Here is a 19,174-nt window from a genome sequence, read left to right on the forward strand (position 1 = left end):
TACTCTTATTCATGCCACTAACCAGGTGATGAAATGTACAACCTGTACTCTAATATCATTTGGCAACTTGCCACTCATGCCACCAACCAGGTGAAGAAGGAACTCATCTTCATGCCATCAACTAGGTGATGAAATGTACAACCAGTACTCTAATATCATTTGACAACTTGCCACTCATGCCACCAACCAGGTGAAGAAGTAACTCATCTTCATGCCACTAACCAGGTGATGAAATGTACAACCCGTACTCTCCTTCAAGCCAACAACCAGGTGATGAAATGTACAACCCGTACTCTAATATCATTTGACAACTTGCCATTCATGCCACTAACTAGGTGAAGAAGGAACTTATCCTCGTGCCACCAACCAGGTGATGAAATGTGATGAAAGGTGATGAAGGAACTCACCTTCGTCCCATTAACCAAGTGATGAAAGCAACTCACTATTCATTCCACCTACCAGAAGACTAGTGGTATAACTTGTACATGTGAACTTCTAGCATTCACAAATAATAAAAAACCCTCAAGGTTGACAACTCAACTAGGGGAGCACTTATGCCCAACAAGAGTTATAGTCACCAACAAAGTCTTATTGCAAGCCAACAACAACTTCAGTGCATGGCATACGAAGATCAAGCTATTCAGCCCTCTTGCATCTGCTTCAAACATTTCCCCTCTGTAACAATGCAAACACTACAACTCGTAGAAAGCTTCAGACACTCTCGATCAAGACAGTGTGAAGCAAAACCAATTTATGGTGCCGACAAGAGCTTCATCAATGGAGGGCAACCACAATTCTCAAAAGTTTCACACACTCTTGATCAAGACAGTGCGAAGAAAAACTAATTTATGGTGCCAACAAGAGCTTCATCAAAGGAGTTCAACCATAATTCTCAAAAGCTTGGCACACTCTTGATCAAGACAGTGTGAAGCAAAACCAATTTATGGTGCCAACAAGAGTTTCATCAATGGAGGGAAACCATAATTCTCAAAAGCTTCACACACTCTTGATCAAGACAGTGTGAAGCAAAACCAATTTATGGTGCCAACAAGAGCTTTATCAAAGGAGTTCAACCATAATTCTCAAAAGCTTGGCACACTCTTGATCAAGACAGTGTGAAGCAAAACCAATTTATGGTGCCAACAAGAGCTTCATCAATGGATGGTAATCACAATTCTTAAAAGCTTCACACACTCTTGGCATCAATGGAGGGCAACCACAATTCTCAAAAGCTTCACACACTCTTGATCAAAACAATGTGAAGCAAAACCGATTTATGTTGCCAACAAGAGCTTCATCAAAGAAGTTCAACCACAATTCTCAAAAGCTGCACACACTCTTGATCAAGACAGTGTGAAGCAAAACCAATTTATGGTGCCAACAAGAGCTTCATCAATGGAGGGAAACCACAATTCTCAAAAGCTTCACACACTCTTGATCAAGACAGTGTGAAGCAAAACCAATTTATGGTGCGAACAAATGCTTCATCAAAGGAGTTCAACTACAATTTTCAAAAGCTTCACACACTCTTGATCAAGACAATGTGAAGCAAAACCAATTTATGGTGCCAACAAAAGCTTCATCAATGGAGGGCAACTACAATTCTCAAACCTTCGAAGAAAATTCAAAACTGTTCGAAGCAAATTCAATTTATATGGTTCATCTAAACCTTCGACTACTACAAGATGTGGCTTGCATCACAATCTCTTGCTCAACAGTATGGAAGCAAAATTTCTATATGTTGTCTCCCCCACATTTTCAAATTTCAAGTTTCCCAAAAAAAAATAAAAAAAAATAAAATTGGGAAATTCAACAAAGTTTCATCAATGGAGGACAACTACAAATTCTCAAAAGCTTCACACTATCTTGATCAAGATAGTGTGAAACAAAATCAATTCGTGGTACCCAACAAAGCTTCACCACAAAAGCTTCACCAACAAAAGCTTCATCAATGGAGGACAACTACAAATGCTCAAAAGCTTCACACTATCTTGATCAAGATAGTGTGAAGCAAAATCAATTCATGGTACCAAACAAAAGCTTCAACTCCAAAGCTTTACCAACAAAAGCTTCATCAATTGAGGACAACTACAAATTCTCAAAAGCTTCACACTATCTTGATCAAGATAATGTGAAGCAAAATAAATTCATGGTACTCAACAAAAGCTTCAACTCCAAAGCTTCACCAACAAAAGCTTCATCAATGGAGGACAACTACAAATTCTCAAAAGCTTCACACTATCTTGATCAAGATAGTGTGAAGCAAAATCAATTCATGGTACCCAACAAAAGCTTCACCCATAAAAGCTTCACCAACAAAAACTTCAACTCCAAAGCTTCACCAACAAAAGCTTCATCAATGGAGGACAACTACAAATTCTCAAAATCTTCACACTATATTGATCAAGATAGTGTGAAGCAAAATCAATTCATGGTACACAACAAAAGCTTCAACTCCAAAGCTTCACCTATAAAAGTTTCACCTACAATAGCTTCACCAACAAAAGCTTCACCCATAAAAGTTTCACCCACCACAAAAGCTTCACCCATAAAAGCTTCATCAACAAAAGCTTCACCCACAAAAGCTTCCCCCACCACAAAAGCTTCACACACAAAAGCTTCACCCACAAAAACTTCATCAACAAAAGCTTCCCCACCACAAAAGCTTCATCAACAAAAGCTTCACCCACAAAAGCTTCCCCCACCACAAAAGCTTCACCCATAAAAGCTTCATCAACAAAAGCTTCATCAACAAAAGCTTCACCCACAAAAGCTTCCCCCACCACAAAAGCTTCACCCATAAAAGCTTCACCAACAAAAGATTCACCCATAAAAGCTTCATCAACAAAAGCTTCACCCACAAAAGCTTCCCCTACCACAAAAGCTTCCCCTACCACAAAAGCTTCACCCATAAAAGCTTCACCATCAAAAGCTTCACCCACAAAAGCTTCACCATCAAAAGCTTCACCCACAAAAGCTTCCCCACCACAAAAGCTTCACATATAAAGCTTCAACACAAAAGCTTCATCTACAAAAGCTTCACACTATCTTGATCAAGATAGTGTGAAGCAAAATCAATTCATGGTACCTAACAAAGCTTCAACCTTAAAGCTTCACTTACAAAGCTTCACATACAAAGCTTTAAAATATATATATATATATATTTTTTTTTTTCGAAAATTTGAAAATTCAAAAATTCGAAAAAAAAAATATCGAAAAAAAATATTTCGAAAAAACAAAATTGCCTAGGCCTCCTCTGCTTTAGGCCTAACAACTTTCATAACAAATATATATGAAGAAGGAGTTTTGGGCTACCACTTAGAAAGGAAATGCCTCATTCGTCTACTTCCTCGATCGGAGACTTTGGGGGGACTCCTACCATATGTTACTGCACCTTGATACTCGGAAGTCTCACGACCACTCAGTGACTTGGATTTTTCAAGTCTCCAAACGAGAAGTTTTTCTCACTCGAAAAATTAAGGGAGCACTACCTCAACCTACATGCTTCACTCACAAAGTTTCAACATACAAGCTTCAACAAAAGGAAAAATTCAAAGAACTTAGTGAAGAAGGCCTTGGTGTATTTAACACAATACGTGGAAATGAAGCAAAGCTTGTTTATTGATATCTCCGATAAGTTACAAATATGTACATATACATGAATCCAAATAAACAAACAAGAGGGAGCCTTCATAAAGGTTGCTTAGGAGAAGTCCCAGTAGTCGGCAGAGCCTTAGAAAGAGGAGGCACCAAAGGGTGATTATTCGGAACCTCAGTACTAGGCAGAACCCCGGAAGGAGGAGGCACTGAAGGTTGATCATTTGGAGCTTTATTACGCAGTACAGCCCCAGAAGACGAAGGCAATAAATACCTTTGGAACAAACCCACAAACCTTTCATGATCAAGTAAAATCTGACCATTAGATTCCTGCAGCTGGTCGAGCTTCCTCTTCATGTTTGTAGCATAGTCATGTGTGAGCCTGTGCAACTATTTATTCTCATGCTTGAGCCCTCTGATCTCCTATTTGAGACTTATCACTTCAGCCGCTAATGATTCAACTTGGTGGGTTGGAGCAAATAGGCGTTGGGCCATATTAGACACAGAACCTGCACACTGAACACTGAGAGCCAAAGAATCCTTAACAACCAACTCATCAGACCGTTTGGAAAGTAGTCTGTTATCTTTGGGAGTGAGAAGGTTCCCGGCCACCACCGCAGCAATCATATCATTCTTCATCACAGAGTCCCCAATGGTAAGAGGACCAGTAGGGGATAAGAAGGATGGGCGCCATATGTTGTCTTGAGAAGGCATGGCTGCCTCTTCACCAAAGTTCAAGTCAAAACGACGGTCGGATGGGCCAGATATTCTCAGAAATGATGAAGGAGAAATGAGGTGCAATAAATCTCTGAAGTAAGGGGAAAATTCCTACAAGCAATAACTCTCTGAATGTACTTCTTGCACACAATTGGTGCCCTTATAAAAGAAAGGGCAACATGGCCGTTGGTACAAAAATCGAAAAGGCACCACTCTCTGGATTCTGAAGAGGCACCACTTTCCACAAGCAACATCAGCTCCTCGGGTACCACAGATAACTTTGCTAAAGATCTCTGACAAAGTTTAGACACATAAATTTTGAAGGTCCAGCTACCCTACTATTACCCACAAGGGTAAAGGAACAGCACCACTGCTTAATAACTAGAAAGTCCCAATGTGTGTCAACCTCTGTGCTCCGTGGCAAGACAGACTGGCAAAAATGCCCAACCTTTACTCAAATTTGAGAAAACACTACCAACAAGATTACTTGCTCAAAAATTGAAGAGGCACAGCTCTCTGAATCTCGAAAGCCAGACTCCCAACAAGATTACGTGCTCAAAAATTGAAGAGGCACCGCCCTTTGAATCTCGAGAGCCAGACTCCCAATAGGATTACTTTCTCAAAAATCGAAGAGACACTGCTTTCTGAATCTCGAGAGCCAGAGTCCCAACAGGATTACTTTCTCAAAAATCGAAGAGACACTGCTCTTCGAATCTCAAGAGTCAAACTACCAATAGGATTGCTTTATTAAAAATCGAAGAGGCACTGCTCTCCGAATCTCAAGAGCCAGACTCCCAACAGGATTACATACTCAAAAATTGAAGAGGCAACGCCCTCTGAATCTCGAGAGCTAGACTCCCAACAGGATTACTTTCTTAAAAATCGAAGAAACACTGCTTTCCGAATCTCAAGAGTCAGACTCCCAACAGGATTGTTTTCTCAAAAATCGAAGACGCACCGTTCTGTGAATCTCGAGAGCCAGATCCCCGACATGATTACTTCTTCGAAAACCGAAGAGGCACCGCTCTCCGAACTTCAAGAGCCAGATTTCCTTGGATAAAGCTTGTCTGCAATCTTCACACGCAACATCAGCTTTCTAGATACCACAGACCACTTTTTCAAAGTGCTCTGACAAAGTTAAAACATGTGAAGCTTGCAACTCCTACTACATTGCTATGACCAAGAAGGGTAAAGGAATAGCACTACTACTTGTTGTTAGGGAGACTCCTATATATGTCGACCTCCATCCTTCACAGCCAGGCAAATCTGCAAATAAAAAAAATGCTTAACTTTTCTTCACATCCGAGAGGGCACTCTTAGCAGAGTCTCTCGAAATACTAGCTTCTTTTCATCTCGATAATACCTCTTCAAACAAGCCACACTAGAGTAAGAGTATCTCATATCATTAGGGTTAAAAGCAAGAGTATCCCATATCATGCTTTTTCCTTATCTTTTCCTTTGGCCTTGTTCTTACCTGCAAGACAAGGAGAAAGAGATCAATCAGTCAACACTTGGAATCAAGCTTCCAGTCAGGAACTGACTGCTTGGAACCCCTTGCCTGATTACTTACCTAGCATTGCTCTCGAGTACTCATCTTTAACATCTTATGCTTCCAGAAAAGATACCACATCTGCCTGAGAAACAGATAGGGCAAGTGAGAAGGATACAAGGAAGCATATGGAGACAAGCGTAACAGAACGTGTGCCGATACATCCACTACTTTGTCAACAACAAAAGTATCCCATATCATTAGAGTCGAACGTACTCTAGATTTGATGGACTTGTTTTGACCCACAAATTCTTGAGTTGACCTTATACTCTGGAGGAAACCAGAAAACCCTCAAGCCCAATTCAAGAATAAGCCTGTGGAAAGTTACTTCTTCAAAAGCAAAAGTATCTCATATCATCTATTCTCCATTTGCTTATCCTTATCCTTGTTGCTGTTTACGACACAAGGAGAAGGAGAAAAATCAACCAAAAGCTGAAGTCGAACCTCCAATCCAGGTTGTTTGCTTGGAAGTCTGATTGTTTACCTTGTCTGTTACCTCCTTCGGCAAATCTCCTAGCTCGGCGACTTGGGGGACTCCCACTATAGGGTTTGTATCGCACTTGACCAAGCCCGAAACTACAAGTAAGCTTCAAGTGAAATTGATACATTACCTTGTGTATCTTCATCGGTTAAAGATACCACCCCTGGATGGAGGAAAAGTACTTCCAGAGAAGATGCCACATCTATATATGAGACAGATAAGGCAAGTGAAAATGATACCACACTTTGGTACTTAGAAATTTCGTGATTACTCAATGGCTTGGATCTTGCAAGTCCCCAACTGATGAGCTTCCCTCACTCGGGAACTTAGCGGAGAACTATTTATACCATACTTGACCAATCCCGAAACTACTGAGCATCGGTCAACGTTATACCGTCAAGGACCCAGAAGAGTTTCCCTCCAACCAGGAGGCCAATCACAGCGCGACAAGTGTCGACATCAGAAGCCAATCATAGCACGACACGTGTCAACATCAGAAGCCAATCACAACACGACACGTGTCAATGTCAGAATGAATCCAGAAACTCTCTTCTATAAATAAAGATCATATAGAAGAGATCATTCTTTCACAATATTTCCTAATGTCATTTGTACTAAATCATTCACTAGTACTCACTAAAGGAGAGCTTGAACCTATGTACTTGTGTAAACCCTTCACAATTAATGAGAACTCCTCTACTCCGTGGACGTAGCCAATCTGGGTGAACCACGTACATGTTGTGTTTGCTTCCCTGTCCCTATCCATTTACATACTTATCCACACTAGTGACCGGAACAATCTAGTGAAGGTCACAAACTTAACACTTTCTGTTGTACCAAAGTCCTCACTGATTTTGTGCATCAACATATATGATTTTTTATTTTGATTAATTGATATGTGGAGAAATTAGAACTGTAGAACGATATTACAAACGAAAATCATCATTGATTAGCTCAGACAATCCTATTGCAAATAGTTCAATTCCAGTTTTAAATAGTTCGAATCCTATTCCAGATAGTTCAACTTCAATTTTGGCCATCCTTTTCAGATTGTTCAATTCCAATTTTGGCTAGTTCCAAATCATCATCGATATGTTTTTTCTTGTATTAACAATGAAATTATCATGACACATTTTCAGAGTATGAAACCGTGTTGTGGATAAATTTAATCTTTGTAGCTTGTAATGTTGTTTGTACAAAGATTATAAATGAAAAGTTGGTAATTTACCATTTAATTTTTAATATTATCTTCGTTGAAACTTTTATATTAAGACCACCAGATATTAAAATCCTGGATGAATTTTACCATAACTCTGAACTCTTTCAAGAGTATGTTGCAACAATATAGTTTTAGTTCGAACGAACAAAAGTACTCATTGGAGCAATATAAATGAAACTTATCTAGAATATAATATTGGTATATGAGTATATACTTTGTGATTTATAATCTTCATTTGAAATCTTTGATAAAGAATTTCATTGCATTTTCATACTTTAAGAAATAGCTTTGAGAGATAAATTCTCAAGTGGTTAGTATGCAATCTCAACATGCCACTAGTCTCATGTCTAGAGTAACACTGTAGTTATCGAAATGTGGCTTCATATATGATGACAAAAAAAAACTCATGTCTCGACTATGAAAAATCATGTTATACTAGTGAGCATATTTCACTTCATTACAAACACTAAGAATAACATTTGGGTGTAAATTATAGATTCCTATATCCCACATTTTTCAATGGCTCTTAAAAATGGAATTTGCCTCTTTTCAATATAGCCAGCCTTTTTACAATTTGTCAACATTTAGTAGAAAAATGTGATTTAATAGCCCTTGATGAGGTGAGTAGCTACTATAATAAAAATTATCAAGCATCATCAATTTGTGATTCAATAATTCTCATTCGCATGCGCATGCGCATGCTTCATTTTTAAGTATTTCACTACTTAGTATGAACAATTGTCTCATCAAAAGTGACGAACCGCTAAAAATGCAGCAAATATGAGCACAACAAGAAAAGAAAGATAAACTTGAATCCCAATTTTTATGGATTGAACCATTTTTGTGCACAATTACTTGTTGATTGGAAAATAAACAATCAACTGAAATGATCATGATGATGCATGTGATCAAGATGCATCTCCCAAAGAAAAATTAGCAATGAAAAGAATGCTTAAAGCTTGTGGTAAGCCATGAAAAATTGTATGCTCAAAATTAATCCCAAATGACATGAAAAAACCAACAAAATTTGAGAATTTCACTTGTAGTAGCAAGCGAATAAAAGATTGGTTGTCATGTAGATACATCAAGGTTACTAATTAAATAATCCACAATAAGATGTTGAATAAGCTCACAAACGCACTTATAAATTTTCGATAAGAAATACATGATCCAAGGTCAATTTTAGATTGTCCGAGGACCAAGTTTTTGTTTGAGCAATCCTTACAGAGGCGTGCACAATTCATTGTGTTGAGGCCTCAAAATATGTCCATTTGAATTTGTAATAATCCAACACATCATTGTAGATGATGAATGAATATGATAAGCATGACCATTGATAGGATTTTTAACATCTATGCAAATAGGGTCAAAATCACATGAAATACTTGCAAGAATACAAGGATATTGTAGTATAGATGCTCATGCAAGGTCGTTTTCCTCAAGGACTATTTGGATAATTTATGTAGAAACAATTCCTAATTAAACACTTAGAATTAAAACTTGAGAAAAGAGAGTTTGAGAGTGGGTAATATTAAAAACGAATTTTAAACAAATACTAATATAATCGAAGAAAAGAATTTTAAATACCAATTTATAAAGGCACTAGGGTTCCACCATCACCTAGCAATCCTATGAATTTCTACTAATTACTTATGATTTACACATTCCACTTCGAAGGTTAGGTTTTCCTAATATATATTCTCCTCGTGATATTCAAGCAAAAACGTATATCTAACATGCAATACGTCTATGATATTAAGATCAAATATGAACATGCAAGACTCATTAAGTTTTATGAAAACCTTTTGAAGAACTATGCAACCCCTAAGAGCGTGATATTCGCCTTAGATGAAATTACAATTATCAATCACAAGAAGCAATACTCAATCATCCGGTGATATTCCGACCGAATTGCATCCAATTACTTGTCTAAACATCCTAATGGTGGCCAATCATCAAGATAATTAGATAGTTTGGAACATTGATCAATAATTCAAAGTATGCATGCAATCAATCATAAGCAATTAAAAAAAATTACATATTCATGCTAAGGCTCAAGGCTTCGCCCTAGCAAAAGGAATTAGTTATGCATATTCATAATTGAAATCATAGAAAATATTATTAAGAATAAAAGGAATGAAAACACCTTAAAGTGTAAAATCTCCAAGAACCCTAGCCAAGTTCTTTGTCTCTGAAGTTGAATAATAATAAGCGTAGTGAAAAACTGTAGACGGCCAAAGCAATATATTTGCTCAGCCCTCACAAACCCTAAGACATAGGTTTCTTATTTCAACTAGGAAACTAAGAAAAATAATAAAATATCTTAGAAAATAAAACCCTAATTAAACTAGGAGAATCTGTCAAGTACTTGTCCAGCCACGTTTTAGTCTCAGATCTCCTCCAAATCCGGCCCAAGATAGCTTGTTTTAAAGATCAGGACGTTCCGAACACATCTCCAGAAGGCCATGAAACCATCCGAGGTCATCTTGAGCTCCAAAAACGCAATTTAAGCCCAGAACCGTCATTTTCCAGCACCGCGCATCGCTCCTTTATTTTATCGCCAAAAAATAACCACTTGATGGAAAATCCCAATTTTTGATACGATCAAGCTAAGTGGCTCACGAACGTCTTGAAACTGGAATTACTCCAAAATTAGTCCATTTGTCCACGTTTTGCTCCAGAGGAAGTCGAAAGTCCTATATTGAAAATACAATTCAAAGTATCAAAATTCTTCCAAAATATTAACCAGAACATACTAAAAATAGGGTTAAATATATAATATAAAATTCACTTATCAACCATCATTTGGTTAATGAACTTACGGTTCATGACAATATATGCGTACATTACTTATATAAGCATGCCAACATTTGGTTAATGTCTTGCTAAGTTCAAAAATGTGGGAGATTGAACTCAACCACTAGTAATGGGTTAGATCCACCGAGTATAAAATAATCATGGGAGAAATGTCAATTTGTCTCAACCATTTTTCCTTTGTTTTTAATCAAGATGTGCAAAGGAATATACTGAATGTTTTGTTTTACGGCAGAGCCATGCTCAATGCCTAGACACATCCACAAAAAATAGGTTGGGTTGTTTATGCAATTAAAATCGAGCAATTTCAAGTCCTCAATTATTTAGAATCAATGAACTATAAGTTCTCATTTATAAACTATTTGTCACTAGGATGTACAATTTTCTAGAAAAGGGACAAAAGAATTTATTGATCAGTGTCGGAAAAAAAGAAAGCCCAAGGTGTGGAATGCCCACTAAATCCGACATATTGATATAACCATTTTGGTATGGGCGCAATGAGTTATAGATTCCCGATTGTGTGAATATGAACTTTATATTCAATATTATTGGGGCTGCATGCCTCCTACTCATATTATGAAAATGAAAGACCAATGGACTAAGGTCCGGTTCTTGTTATAAGATGAGTGTTAGAAGGACTGCAAATCTTGATTTCTTATAATGAAACTCAATTACACATGGGAGTGCAAGTCCCTCAAAATACGAGTGACATAGAATTGATTGACGAACTAATATCCGAATTAAGCATCAAGGAACTTCAAGTAATACATAATGGAATCTCATTTATTAAGTAACCACATAATGAGATTATATTAAGATTAGCACATGAGAAATAAGAACGTAAAAGATGTGGATGAAACCAACGTATGCCAATTCATTGATTAATAGAATCAAAGTTGTATTAATGAGGTAAGGAATTGAAAACGAGGCAAACCATAAGTAATAAATAAGGTAACCTTTTGTTTCATTTTCGTTTTGGTTATGAATATGAAATTAAGGCATATATTTTTTTTTTAATAAGCGATATTATTTACATTAAAGGGGGAGGGGGTGAGCTTAGCCTCACAATAGGCTAGCAATAATGTGGTTCAAATTCGCATTTGGTAAGAATCGAACATAAGACCTCTCACTTACAAGCGAAGAGGAATACCACTAGACCGTAGTACTAAATGAAAAATTAAGGCATATTAAGAAGATGAATAGTTGCCTGTTATACAATAAAATCAAAACCGAAAAAATAATCTGGCATTCAAACGAAACCAAATCAAAGGTGGCGATTCAAGGCGGAAGCCTCATAAGCATAGGAGATCATCCTTATTTCAGTTGTGTTCATATAGTATTCGTAGAAATATAATGAAAAGTAAAGAATAAACAACTAATATTATGACTGAAGAAAATTAAGGAAGAAATATAGAGATTATTAATCTTCAAAGAATAGTTGCTTTTCTACAATCGTTGATCTTGTGCTATTCGAGACGTTCTCTTATAAGAATAACTCCACATAAAAGTTGAAACTGAAACTCATGAAATAGGAATAATCGATTTCTTTCATGTGGACCTTTGGTGCACATACATGATACATATATATAATGTTTGATTGAATGCAATGGCGGATACTCTTGGTGACTATAAAGCTATTTGTGTATACGATGTGTATTCGCTATGAAGTTCAATAGAATGCTTGTATATTTCAAAGTGTATATTCTTTTGGTATTTCTCTAATCTTTGCGGGAATATAAAAAGACTATTGTCATTCAGTAACTGTAACTTCCGTACTTCCCAAAATTAAGTCTAATTATTTCAAACTTATTATGATGACTAGCTGAACATAGGCTTACTATCATCAGGAAGAGACAAGTGGAGTTATTCATCAAGGGGAAGTCTTTGACAATATGCTATAATGGACATATAAGCGTGATGTGTTCTTTTCTAGTTGACCACGTTTTTATCCCACTGGATTTTTATTGTCAAGGTTTTAGTGAGTCAACATTATCTGCGTCCAACACTTTCTAATGTTTTCTAAATTGTGCACGGTTTTTCTCCTTCGCTTTGGTTTTTTCTCATTGCATTTTCCAAGAAGGTTTTATCAAGGCAACTACTGTTAGTTGGTGAACATCCAAAGGAGAGTGTTATAAATAATATTTATTATATGGTTGTTCATTGTCTAGGTCAATATGTAATATCACAATTGTTAAGACCTTTTCTATGTAAATCCTAAGCCTCATGTGTGGGGGGCCTCTCACATACATAGGTAATTTGCACTCAACATGAGAGATTGAAGTAATTTGCATAAAAATTGAAAGACCCTAAATTCAATAGAGAGAACTAAAAACATTGTACAAACTGAGAAACTCGAATATGAGGCAAATAGTAAGCAAGAAATTTTTTAAAGGGTAATACTAGGGAGACTAAATGTGTAAACTAAATCTTGTAAACTAAATGACATGGAAGTTGTCATAGGAGCATATTTATGCAACTTAGTTAGCTTGTTTTCTTGCATTTTCATAGCTAGTTTCTACTTATTAGAGTGTGTTAAACTATTTTCGTGTGCTTTCAGGTTCAAATGACAAAGTTGGCAAGAAAGTGCAATTTGGAGCATTTTGGAGTAGTTTTGGGCCAAGAATGGATAGCACATGCATGGAGCAAGGTGGATGGACATTTTTGAAGTTCAAGAGGCTAGGGATATGCTGATGAGATGAAGAAAATAAAGTCAAGACAAAGAAGATAAGGAATCAGCTAAAAGGAATGAACATTATCCAAAACCTTATCCAAACATTATCCAAACTAACCTTATTTTATCTTATCCTATCCTAATCTTATTCTACCTTAATTCTAGCTGCAAGGGGGAATCAATTTCACACTAAATCACCTAAATATATGGTTCTAGAAGCCCTATCCTCTGCCTAAATTGGTGCCGCACCCTTTTATTCCTTTTCTTCTAGAAATCTGCTAGAATACCCTTTCTAGAAGCTTTGTGCCGAATTCCCTAGTCATTTTCCCCTAGGATTGTGTAATCCTTCTCCTCCACAACCTTTGTGACGAAACCCTAGCCTATAAATACATATCTCTGACCATAATTTCGTAACACACACATAAGAGCCTAAAAATCAGAAAAATAGAAGAGTGTCACAAGTTTCTGAGGGTTTTTAGAGACTTGTGACGTGCTTGCAAGGAGAAGAAGGACTTGTACCGTGCCCTGCAGCCAAGGATTGTGCCAAATCTACCATTGGAGTGCTGGAGCGTTTCTGGGTTCTTTCTATCCTTAGTTTTATTCCAATGTTTAGTTTAATTTGGTTTTCAATTATGATGAACATGTGGAACTAATTTCGTTTTAGTTAGAGGAGAATTCGAAGCCATGAACATATATGTGATATGAATTGATTACATCCAGTTATGATTTCATAAATTGTGAATGCAATTTACTTATCTTTTTTATTGATAACTTGCTCTTGTGTGTTGATTAAGGAGGCCTACTTAGTTTGGATGCATGAATTTGATGCTACAATATAAGGGAATTTCACCTAATCGTTATGAACTTATATTCACAAGTAGTAAAAGTCACTAGTCATGATTGTGTTAAGTGAATTCTTGGCAGGAGTATCATGCAGTTCATAGTTATGAATGCCTTGTCAATGCTTATGATTTTCATAGAACTTAATGATCTTTGATATGTATCTCTATCATATTGTTCATATAGGGAACTTGATAAGAATAATTTGGTTGCGTCGCTGAGTCCAATTCAATGAATTTAGGAAAATCTGAAAGTTAATTTGTGCTTCTCATGATTAATTTGGGGCATTGTCATTCATGGCTTATACGAAGAATAACTGGAAATCGATTTGTATGCATATGTGTCATGTGTGGAGAAGGACCCTCTAGCTAGCCATTCACCCATTAAATCACCAATTTCGTCCAAAGTATTTAGAGTCTTTAAATCTGTTTGCTTTTAGTCTTAAATTCGTCAAAAACCAACTCCCCCTTTATATTTCGTGTTTTTAGTTAGAATCTGTCCAGATTGGTTGCTTTTCATTGTTTTGAGTCTTTTAGTTTAATTTTCGTCCAAATCACCCTCTAATTATTGTTTTGAGTCAATTTAACTTAGTTTTGTGTTATTTGAGTCAATTTAGCTTGTTTTGAATTGTTTGAGTCTAGGTTTCAGTTTTTAAGTTTAATATATGTTGATTAGCATCCCTAACTAATCATTGGCCTAGAACGATCCCTACTTACGTGTACTACAACTATCTTAATAGGGTTTAATTTGTGTGTTAGTTTATATCACATCAAGTTGATGATTAGATTATTACTTAACTGTTGATTAACATGCTTATTTCTTATTGGCGACACATCATTTAGTTTGCAAATTTACTCTACAAATTAGTATTCTAGCATTACCCAATTATAAAATATACGTTAATGATAAAGAAAAGTTAATAGAATAAGGAATGGAAGTGAAAATTGCACGTCAATAAGAGGGAAGTAGAGAAAAATAAGGCTTGGCCTAGAACGGAAAAGAGTTTAGATCGAGACACACTTGAATTTTTAAGGTTATTAGACTCATATGCAACAACAACATCTGTTAGAGTAGCAAAAAAAATGGAAGGATGAGTCAAGGATCATTTTGGTACCTTAGGCTTAGTGGCTCCGCCCATGCACTCTAATGAGAAGAAAGACACTTTTTTCACCTCCGAAACCCTATATAGTCTCTCTTTTCTCTATACTTTAGTTCCACACCCTTAATCATATTCGTATGAAAATATTTCTACCTTGAAATGTGTAGTCAAATATTGTTCTATATTGTTCAATCATCAAAAATAAAGAGGAAAGAGTACGTGTGTGTTACCTGGGCTGATGGGTCCAGTTGGGTTTACCTGGCCTGATGGGTCCAGTTGGGTGGACAATCTGAAAGCATGCACATGATGTTGTTTTTTCATAGTAAGTGGATGCAAGCTTGTGGCAACACTGTAAACATTTTACATCACGACACCATCGACAAGATTTAGGTTCACACCAAATCTTACGTCTCCCGAGAATTGTTTTTGAACCTGGAACTTCACCACATCATTATTAATTAATTAATTTATTTTAATCTTTAAGCCAGATGGGCTCTGAACATGATTAATAATTGACAAGGATGGCCATTAATTTGAAACCCATGATTAGAAATTTCATGTAGCAGTTGTGTGACTTATGTCCCAATGATGATATGACCAAGCCCTTGACTGAGAGGCTGGGAAAAAGCAAGGAAAGAAAAAGGCAGAATGATAAAAGGAGAAACCCTAATTGCTTGCAGGGAAAAGAATTCTTTGTCTTAATCATTCACTTGCCTCCTCTGCTACTGCTAGCTCGTACCAATATACACCTCCCATCAAAGAATTAAGGAGGATTTGATCCTCCCCATTGCTAGTAGGCCAGTAGCCACTAGATAACATCATATATGCACCCACCTCATCAGCCTTGACTACTCTGGTGGGTCTAGGCTTCTAGCTAGGAATGATAAACAAAACCGCAAACATTTAAGACAAGCACGAGATGTAAAACATTGCCATATCTAAATTGGTGAAAGATCAAAATTGGAACTTTCACCGTTCGTTTTCGTTTTCTAAAAATTGACAAAAAACCAAAGTATTTACTTTTATATATTGGACACTACTCTAATTTGCATAAAGAGGGCTCCAAACTCAAGTTAAAAGGGCAAGCACGTTGTCAAAACCAACTAGCTCAGCCTCAAACAAACCCTTTTGGTAATCGCATACTTTGATTTTTCAGGCATAAAAAGTTATATAGGAAATCGAAAACAAATGTTAGCCCATTTAGTTGTTAGTAAGTACATGAATGAGAATTGTGGGACCATGATTTTTCTTGTGCTGGAGTAAGGCGAATAAGAATACGAGTGCCTCAAAAGTCCGATTATGGACTCAACAGCTCTGAATCAAACTAAGCCAACTAAACGAACCATCAGTGCGACCACCCTTTGTTGGGCTTCAGAATGGTAGATAAGGTCAGTAGGCCCTTGTTGGGCTCCGAAATGGTAAATAAAGCCAATAGACCTTGCTAAGATTGACAATGATAGCTCCGCAAGACACGAAAACCTGATCCGACTACGAATCAAATTGGTTTCCTATATTCTTGGAGATTCCTTCAATAAAGGGATTGACGTGCCCCCCCATGTAATCACAACCATTAAAAGGAAGCAATATCTTTTGCTAGATATGCTTTGGGATTCTCAGAGTTTACTACGGGTTCTATATTCTAAAAGGACTCTCTCCTGCTTAGTGTAAATACCCCCTCTAGGTTCAACATGGTAATGCTTTCATAACGCATACTTTGATCTCTAGCCTAGCACTTGAGTTCCAAGACCTTTACACTAACTTGACAATCAGAAAGCTTTTGGTCAGTACCACATTCGTACCTTAGGTTGATCACAGTTGTTTATTCTAGCTTATAGGTGGGCACTTTTGCATACTCAACCATTCACGATGGTGCAGATTTTTGGTTCCAATAATTGGGGCTTTCATTGAGAGACAAATTCATGTTCTCATCGTAACCAAGTGTACATCATGTCCACTAACGATAGCACTGTTAACACTAACGCCCAAGATGGAAGAAACCAGCTTCTTGAGACCTCTATCACTATGAGAACAACCTAGCTATGGCTGAAACATAGCTTCCACTATGGATCAAATTTCAGATGACTGGAAGAAGATCATCACGACTATTAATGATCTCAAGAATACTTTGAAGGCTTTTCAAGTAGAGAACCATTTGAACTTTATTGACTTTGAGAAGGGAATGAAGGCTGTTTGTACCATACTTAACCAATCCCGAAACTACTGAACACCGGTCAACGTTATACCGTCAAGGATCCAGAAGAGTTTCCCTCCAACCAAGAGGCCAATCACAGCGCGACACGTGTCGACATCAGAAGCCAATCATAGCGCGACACGTGTCAACATCAGAAGCTAATCACAACACGACACATGTCAATGTCAGAATGAAACTAGAAATTCTATTCTATAAATAGAGATCATTCTCTCACAATATTTCCTAATGTCATTTGTACTAAATCATTCACTAGTACTCATTAAAGGAGAGCTTGAACCTATGTACTTGTGTAGACCCTTCATAATTAATGAGAACTCATTTACTCCGTGGACGTAGCCAATCTGGGTGAACCACGTACATCTTGGGTGAGCAATCTAGCGAAGGTCACAAACTTGACACTTTCTGTTGTACCAAAGTTCTCACTAATTTTGTGCATCAACATTTGGCGCCGTCTGTGGGGAACGACACTTATTCCTACTCTATTTAGCTTTGTCAAGCTGGTTTCCACCATTCGTACACTCTCTTTGTTGGAGATATGCCCTGAAAGTCAATCTTTGGAAGAAACCTTTCAGGACAATGAATGTGTGTATAGATAATTCTTATACATCAAAAGGCAAAGATACTAATTAGGACTATCTCAATAATTGATATATGTCCTAAATAATGAATCCATGGACAATGGATCGATGGAAGAAGTAATCTAATGATGTTAGACTACATAGACCTTCTTCACATAACCATCATGTCCAAAAAGGTTCCTGGTCATAGGATTGTCAGAGGGATACTGACAATGCATAGACCAGTACATACTATGTCCCCTTCAATTGGAAGGATGGAAAGTCTCATCCCATTCGTGTAGTGACACTAAGACAGGTATGTAGGTGCTCATTAAGGGAATGAGTTCACTAAACACAATTGAACGAGAGTACTTGCATGGAGGTCTACTCACATGTCAAGCAAGTAACTCTAATAGTTGGAATAATGTAAGTAATCCTTTGACCTGAGACATCATAGTTGTCTTGGGGATACGTTGCTAATCATTTTGATAATGAGACGTGACCACACCTCATCTTGGGTGTGTTCTATGCATTGTTGGGGTCAGTGATTTATTCTCAGAGGCATGTGAATGATCAACAAGGGATCTCTAATCCTCGTTATGAGAGGATGAATACTCTAACATATGATTCAGGAATCTTCGGTTGAAGTATCGAGCGTAATAAAGGAAAGTGTTCCTGTACGACTCAATTGAATCATATAACATGGAATAATCATATTAGGGGTTTGACATTAAATATCCATACCCTAGTAATATGATTGTGAGTATTGTTTTAGAGAAGGATCGAATTACATTGTAATTCCAACTGAATAGGTTCTCCGAACAAATTTTACATTAGCTTGGGTAGCCATGATATATGGTTAGATGTCACTCATGGCTTATGAGTTCTTCTAGATGATTAAATAAGTAGTCGTCAAAGAAGAAGGAGAATTAAAAGTAAGTTTTAATTCACTAAGTGATTGGATTAAATATAGTCAATTGGATTGGTGCCAATCACCTCACTGCCTTGCTAATTAGAACCTAAAATGATTGTACACCGATACACTCTTTTAGTGAGACAACTAATGGATGATGGAAATAATTAATTGGATTAATTAAGTGTTGTGATTAATTAGAAAGTCTAAAGAAATCATAAAAGCGATAAAAGATCGTTTTGGGCTTAAAGAAAAGTTCGGGTTCATTTGGGCCCATTGGGCTCAAACCCATTAGGTCCTTTTATTCAAGCATAGGATGACTTGAAATAATAAAAGCCCAAAAGCCCAAACAACACAAAGGGGGCCGGCCAAATAAAGGGAAAGGGAGAGAGAGGGAGTCAAGTGGTTGGCTAACTTTCTTTGAGATATAAAAGGAACTTTTAGTGAAAAGTTTCATTAGGGTTTTTGTGTGTTCTTTTCACATAAGAAGAAAATATCTCTCTCT

Source organism: Malus sylvestris, chromosome 12 (assembly GCF_916048215.2).
Source record: "Malus sylvestris chromosome 12, drMalSylv7.2, whole genome shotgun sequence".
Lineage (NCBI taxonomy): Eukaryota > Viridiplantae > Streptophyta > Magnoliopsida > Rosales > Rosaceae > Malus > Malus sylvestris.